At 39.4% G+C, this 7002-nt stretch overlaps 1 pseudogene; it reads right to left on the reverse strand.

Moving 5' to 3' along the window:
* Positions 1-2655: 2655 nt before the first annotated feature.
* LOC129077017 (uncharacterized) lies at positions 2656-2786 on the reverse strand (annotated as a pseudogene).
* Positions 2787-7002: the final 4216 nt, after the last annotated feature.

Here is a 7002-nt window from a genome sequence, read left to right on the forward strand (position 1 = left end):
GTGCTTGATCACAATTCCTGGTTTTTTTTATTATTTCTTTAGTAAACTTTTTCTAGGTATAAAAGGTGTGTCTCTCTCTGTCAAACCCATAACTAAATCTACCCTCTACGCTATCAGCTACTTTACCAATATTAAATATGCTGCAGACCACGGCCTTCTGTTTTTCTAGTGCCAAGTCCAGTTCTGTTTAAGCCTCTCTGCCCACAGTTCTGTCTCTCTTTGGCAACCAGATAATCATGCTTTTCCCATAGCTGGCAGGCCTTGTACGTGCTATGACAACCACCTGCAATCTTTACAACGTCCTGACCTTGGAGAAAAGAGGGGACACCTTTAACCAAACAACACAGATGGGCGGAATGATCCTAAATATGATGCATCCCCTCACTGGGGACCCTTGCTTGCCTGCCTGAGTTTATTAACTCTCACAACAGGGTCTTCAGAAGCACCCCATCTACATTGCTATGCAGGGCTGGGTCGTGGCAAGGGATTCGGCTCATTTCAGGAAATCCTGACCCTTCAGGAAGGAATCGTAAACCGAGCTACTTTTGAATGGGTAACAAATGGCTTTGTTCCTAGAATACAGTCCTCAAAGTCGATAAGGGTTAAGGGTTTAGCCTTTTTATATGCTGGGAAGGCAGAGCCCACAGGATGATTTTATTGCAAGAACTCCTACCAGGTTTCTGCTCTCTTTCATCGCTTGGCAATAAATTAGGCTGGGCAGCCCTTTAGGGTTTTTTTTTCCTTCTTTTCAGCTTGCTTTGCAATTTTTTTTTTTTTTTATCCCAAGCAAAGCTCACAGCATTCGTGGACAAAATCAGATGTTACCATTTTAAGCGCGGCATCTAACGTTGGCCTTATTCCCCAACCCCAAGACCCCGCCATTCACCATCAATAAAAAAACGTTTTTAAAAATTTCTTTCATCAAATGTCACCAAATAAAATATCACATTTAAAAGGCCACTCATCCCAGGAATGCACAGAATATTTTATTTCTAGGGGCAGTTGAAAGGGTGGAGGGGCACTTGGTTTTTATTTGATGGCGTGTGAGACCTTCTGAATTTTCAGTCGCTTTGCAAGGGCTCCAAAGAGTAGCAAAGTGGATTGTCTTTGCAGCTAGCGAGCCCTGGGGGGAACAGAAGAGGCGAGGGATAAACTAGGAATCACAGCTAAAGTCGGTGCTGACACCTGGCATTTATGAAGATGTGGATAAAGACAGGTACCGAAGACAACGCGATACTCTTCCAAAATGATCTTCCCTGTGACCAGGTACCAGGCAGGTCCCCAGGTTGACCACCTGTGAAGCCCCTGTGGAGATGGAAATGAAATGTAAATCTTCCTGCTTTGCATTTTGAAGGCACTGATGTTAGTACGGGTCCTTGGAGATCAGAAGCAGTGGGAGGGAGCGGAATATTATTTCCAACTGGGGAAAAATAAAAGACAATTAGTCGAGTATGTATGCTTTTCTCTCAAGGCCTGCCCATGTGAGGAACAGTGAATAACTGTGAAATCTGGTTTAAAACCATATGTTTTCATGATGAGGAAAATACTTTTTGCTCCTTCAAATCATTGTTTTGGAAGAAATGGAGTCTTAGTTTTATGAGAGTACACCTTGGGGTCACTGTACCACATCTGAAATTTTACTCATTTGGAGAGCCTGCCGAATGATCAGGAATATTCATGGAGATTGGTCACTAATGAATTCGCTGCAGAGTAATATAAATGTTAGTACAGCAATATGTGCTTGAAGGAAATTCAAGGGAACTATAAAAAAGAACGTTGCATCTTACGGTACAGACTACATTCAAGAAAAAAAGAACTCAATTAAATTTAATAATAAATCAAAACCGTATTAGATCCTGCCACGTTTTCAAAAATTGGCAGTATTTTCTCTTTGCTTTAGACTGAGTGGTATCTTATTGTGCGTAGGCACCATATCTTCTTAACCAAGTATCTAGCAAGGTATTTTTTTTTTCCCATTTCTTGTCTACTGTGAATAATGCTGCAAAAAAACATTGAAGTGCAAATATTTTTGAGAACAAATTTTTTCAAATTTGGGGGTACATGATGCAGTATATAGATAATGTGCCATATAGAATTGTACACTGGGAACATATGTAATTGTATCAACAATTACATATGTAATAAATTTATATGATTGACCCAATAAATTTAGAGTCCTTTGCAAGTTACATATATGCTTATTTAATAAGATTGATGAACTATCAATAATACTTTTCACTGTAACATATCTTTGGGGAATTATATGTGTATTCTTTAAAAGTAGACTTCTAAGAAAAATAGTTCATGTTTTATATAATTTAGACTTTAGATAGCATCGATTCACTAGCTTCTGTTTAAAAAATTTGACTTGTTTTAACTCAAGAAGATAAAGTGGTTTTTAAGTTATTTTATGTTCTTTAAATTTTCTGTCCATATTTACATGGCTTTACTTTTTTGGATTAATTTTAAATAATGTTAATTATTTAAATATTCCATCTGTTCATGAAAACATACTGATGTAGTCAATAAATATGGACAATGTTTTCATAATTTGGCAGTGTATAAATCCATACTCATAAAGATTTATCTTATGAAAATATACATAGACACATATATCCCTACAAACTACATATTATATTGACTTGCTAATAGCACAATTACTCACCTTTAAAAACCATCCTAAAATGTGTGCAACTAACAAGAACATTTTTATGAGCTAAAACAATGGAAATAAACTGATAAGAACAGAGACTACACTTGATTTAGCCAAAAGGCTGAGAAGCGATAAAAAAAAAAACAATGGAAATAGATTAACAAATATGTAAACAGAGAATGAGAAAATAAAGCAAATATAACTGCCAACATCCCCTTGAAAATATCCATTTGGAAGTGTTCAGACACAGCATATAAGGCCAAAAGCATATTTTAAAAATGTGAGCTGCGTGGTACCTGTGAATGGTTTCTTAGATAAAGGAAGGCTGTGGAACACTCATGAAATCACCTGCCTGGAAATGTCAGTGTGCTGCTTTGTACTCATTTCCCTAAAATATTAATGAAACATAAATCGATGAGGGGATGATGATTTTCAATTACTGGCTGTTTCTGAGGATACGAACATGCCTGAATGTATGTGGCCAGGGAATCTTGTTGAGATGGCACGTCCAACTTACTTACCGTTATGCGGCCACCAGAATCTTCTTTGTTTTTAAATATTTGTTTGTCAGTCTTGGGAATATAACTAAGTGTTGCAGGGTGGTCTATCAAAGCATTTCTCAAAGAAATGCAAACATTAACAGCATGACCCACACTGGGTCACTATATTGGCAAGAGGTTATAGGCTGTGGGGGAAAAAATGTGGAAATAAAATAAAAATATAGGACTGTTTGACAGACTCCCCTCAAGTCCTGCTGATGGCTAAGGATGCTTTCATGATTTAATGTGTTTTAAATGGTCTCCTTCATCATTTCCTTCAGTCTTACATGCATGAATACATAGATGGACACTTGAACACTTTGTACAACAGTACTGATGGTTAGTAGTTCACCCCATAGCCAAGCCAATTGAAAGCTGACTATTTTCATCGTAATCAATTGGACTTTTCTCCTCTCCCCACGCCCTCGGTTAACATTGCTTCTCTACACGAGGTCATTGGATAGCATTTTGGTAGATCTTAAGCTGCATAGATTTTTTTAGGGTCTTGTTATTTGTGCAGTTCTTCTTAAACTTCTCACATTTTCCCCTGCAAAAAGGGCAAGAAATAATTTTAAAGATTTTGTTGTTATCCCACTGTGTAATTAGAATATTTTCAGTAATGGTCCAAAAGGCCTGTGTGTGCATGTATCTATTTATAGAGCAAGAAATTGATCCTTTGAAGGCTCAAATGTTATTGAGCAAACTCAGTTATTCTAAATCTGATGAAAATAACTTAAATGGGTGGATTAACATATTAAGATGCCCAAAGATACTGAGTATACAGAAGGAACAAAATCAATGAATAAACAATATAGAAAGAGACTTGTAGATACAGAGAATAGGCTGTATAAGTTGGTAGTTCAAAAATAATCATGGGGATATGAAGTCCAGCAAGGGAATATAGTCAATCATATTGTAACAGCTATGGATGGGGACAGGCGGGGACTGGAAATATTGGGGGAACATTTTATACAGTGTATAGTAGTCTAACCAGTAGTATGTACACCTGGAACTAATTAAAATTAATGTCGATGTCAACTATAGTTCAAAAATACAATTTTTAAATTAAAAATTAAATGATATTAAGTATGCTTCCTTCTGTCGTTGTGCTAAAGATTTTTGGACTAAACTGTACAATATCAATACATCATTTCTCTTGAGATCTTTAGAATTCTGCTTCTATCAATTAATAGAATGGCTAGTTTCTTCAAATTTTGTATCTTCAGCTTTCACGATATGTTATATAACGATCAAAGTTATTGAGAGAGGTGTGAGAGAGGATATAGACAAGCACCTTACTCATCAAGCTAATCCCCCCAAAAGGCCTCCTGTTTGACGTGGTTCCATCAATCAATTTATGCACCAACGTTTAACACATTTGTCTTCGGTTCCCTGTACCCTGAGGACTGGTCCCTTGACACTGTGGTCTAGGGGCAGAAGTCCTGACCATCACCCTAAGAATTCCAGTCACATATGGCCCCTTGGAATCCGCAGATGAGTGTACAATTGTGTGAAGACACAGTCAGGGACGGATTGCTTCTGGTTACAAATTACACCTACTCACATGGGATTTCGACTCCTCGTCTGTAGCTTTCTGCAAAGTGATCTACAGTGGTGTCTGTTTCACAGATTTTTAAGTTTCTAAGTGTGTATAATCAACCAAATCCCACATGGCCTACCTGTATCAATGCCTTTGGGATTTGGAGGGAAAGGTATTTTTTAACAAATTTACATCTATCAGAATGAGAAAAAGACCTATTCGCTTTCAGGGAGTGAAAAAAAAGGATCTTTATATTCTGAATTTGCAAATGCAATTAGATATTTTGAAACTTTTAAATTTATTTAACAGGGACTTGGGGAAGAGTTATATAAAATGCATAAAGGCTTAAGTATGTTTATTTAAGAATGTAAACATATACCCTAGAGCCCTTAAATATCTTAAATCTCAGTGGGCATAAGAATATATGTTACCGAACAAAGGACCCGTGGGGGGTGGGGGGGGTGCCCTGATGCTGTTACCAAAATAGCGACACCCTCCTTCCCCGGGGTCCCTCGGTTGTGGGTCCTTTGCCCCCCGCCCTTGGAATTACGGCTCTGAATGGCAGAGTTTGGGGGAAAAGGAAACGAACTATTTATTCAAAAGTTATACAGGTTTGATGAATGGCTAAGTGTCACCCTTAAATCTCAAAATCCCTTTAAAACAACCACCAGCACCCACACCGCCCTGCCTTCCCCCCTTTGCCCAGTGAGGCCACTCAGGGCACCGTCCTTCAGAAGGAAAAGAACAGAGTCCGGGGCTCGGCTCGGCAGGCCTCCCCCGGGTCTCAGCACCCTCCGCTGCGCCGCCGCGATCTCCAGCTCTTCATCCATAACCAGTGGCACCTGCTCATGGCCACTATCAAGAGCCCTTTCTCCCCTCTTTCTTCCCGCATGGTCTTCCCACTGTTCCCTAAAGTCTGTCCCTTTGTCTCTCCCGCAGGCCCCTGTCTCTCCTGCAGGCCCCTGTCTCTCCTCTCTCTGTCCCAGTTACATTCTGCATTAAGTCTTTGAAACCTTCCTGATTAGCTTTGGTGAGATGCAAAATAACCCTCTTTGCATATGAGGAATGAAGCTACCCTGTTACTGACATGCAAACTAACTCTTAGGGGCCCTGCTGCAGGCTCCCATCCCCCCTGGCGGCCCGCCCTGGGCGGGGGAATGTATTTTTCTTGGACACCCCCATCTCTGGACCCCGTTGCAAATACCCTTTGGGGGGGCCCTGGCTGTGCCCCGTTACATATATACACCGAACTTCTTCAGATATAAAAATTTTCAGTTATTATAAAAATAATAACACACTTAAAAATAAAAGTTCCTCTTGCTTTGAAACAACTTTATTTAATTAGAAAAAATGAAATATTCCACTCAGAGAAAGTCTGCAGTTTCTCGTCATTCACAGCAAATCAATCATAGCACAGGTGTTATGAATATGAAAATATTTCTAGAATCTGTATCTAATAAATTAACTAAACCCTCAGATGAAAATTCACAGCTGCTACAACTGTCACTGTCCTTATGAATTATAGTTATTGAATCCTGCCATCATTTTTATAATTAAATCCCAGTCATCCACATCGACCGACTATCATTGGCCATATGGTCAGACATCATTTCCTTATATTACTGAAACCATGGCAAAAATGAGGGAACAATTCAAAACTTCCCAGACACCTTGCCCAATCTCCTGATTACACATCCAATTTCATAACGGGAAACGCTCATATTAAAGCACTTCATAGCCTTGTTCAGGCTCTGGGAAAATCAATGTATTATATTTGGCGGGGATCCCCCTGTTCTAAAGGTATGCTCGCCTTTGAATTCCTTAAGTGTGTTTGTTTATCATTTTGTGCAAATGCAGTTTTAAGATGTGTGGTTGAACTAGTATTGCATAATGGGACCAGAAATAACAGGGGTTTTTTTTTTTTGCTTTTGGAATTAAGGAGGGAAAACAAGGAAGTCGACAGGAAGGTGGGAGAGAGCAAGGTGGAGATTGGATTCCAGGATACTTAGCCAGGTGATGGGCTTTCTTGTGGGCGGCCAAGTGCATTCCAAAGGCGTGTTAACCGAGAAGCAGCAGCCACAAAGCACAGCACTTGCTTAAGGCAATGGTAAACCTTTTACTAAGACAGAGATAGGCCTTGGGGCATGACTACCCACCGAGCCATCCCAGTTAAAAATGTATGATCAGACCACCCTGTGACGTGTCTTTCCTTAGAACCCCGTTTCCATCCACAATCTCGCCTGCCCTGGATTCGTTTACTAGTGTTACTG

This window comes from Pteronotus mesoamericanus, unplaced genomic scaffold (genome assembly GCF_021234165.1).
Source record: "Pteronotus mesoamericanus isolate MK-2021 breed Mesoamerican mustached bat unplaced genomic scaffold, CSHL_Meso_final contig_65, whole genome shotgun sequence".
Classification (NCBI taxonomy): Eukaryota; Metazoa; Chordata; class Mammalia; order Chiroptera; family Mormoopidae; genus Pteronotus; species Pteronotus mesoamericanus.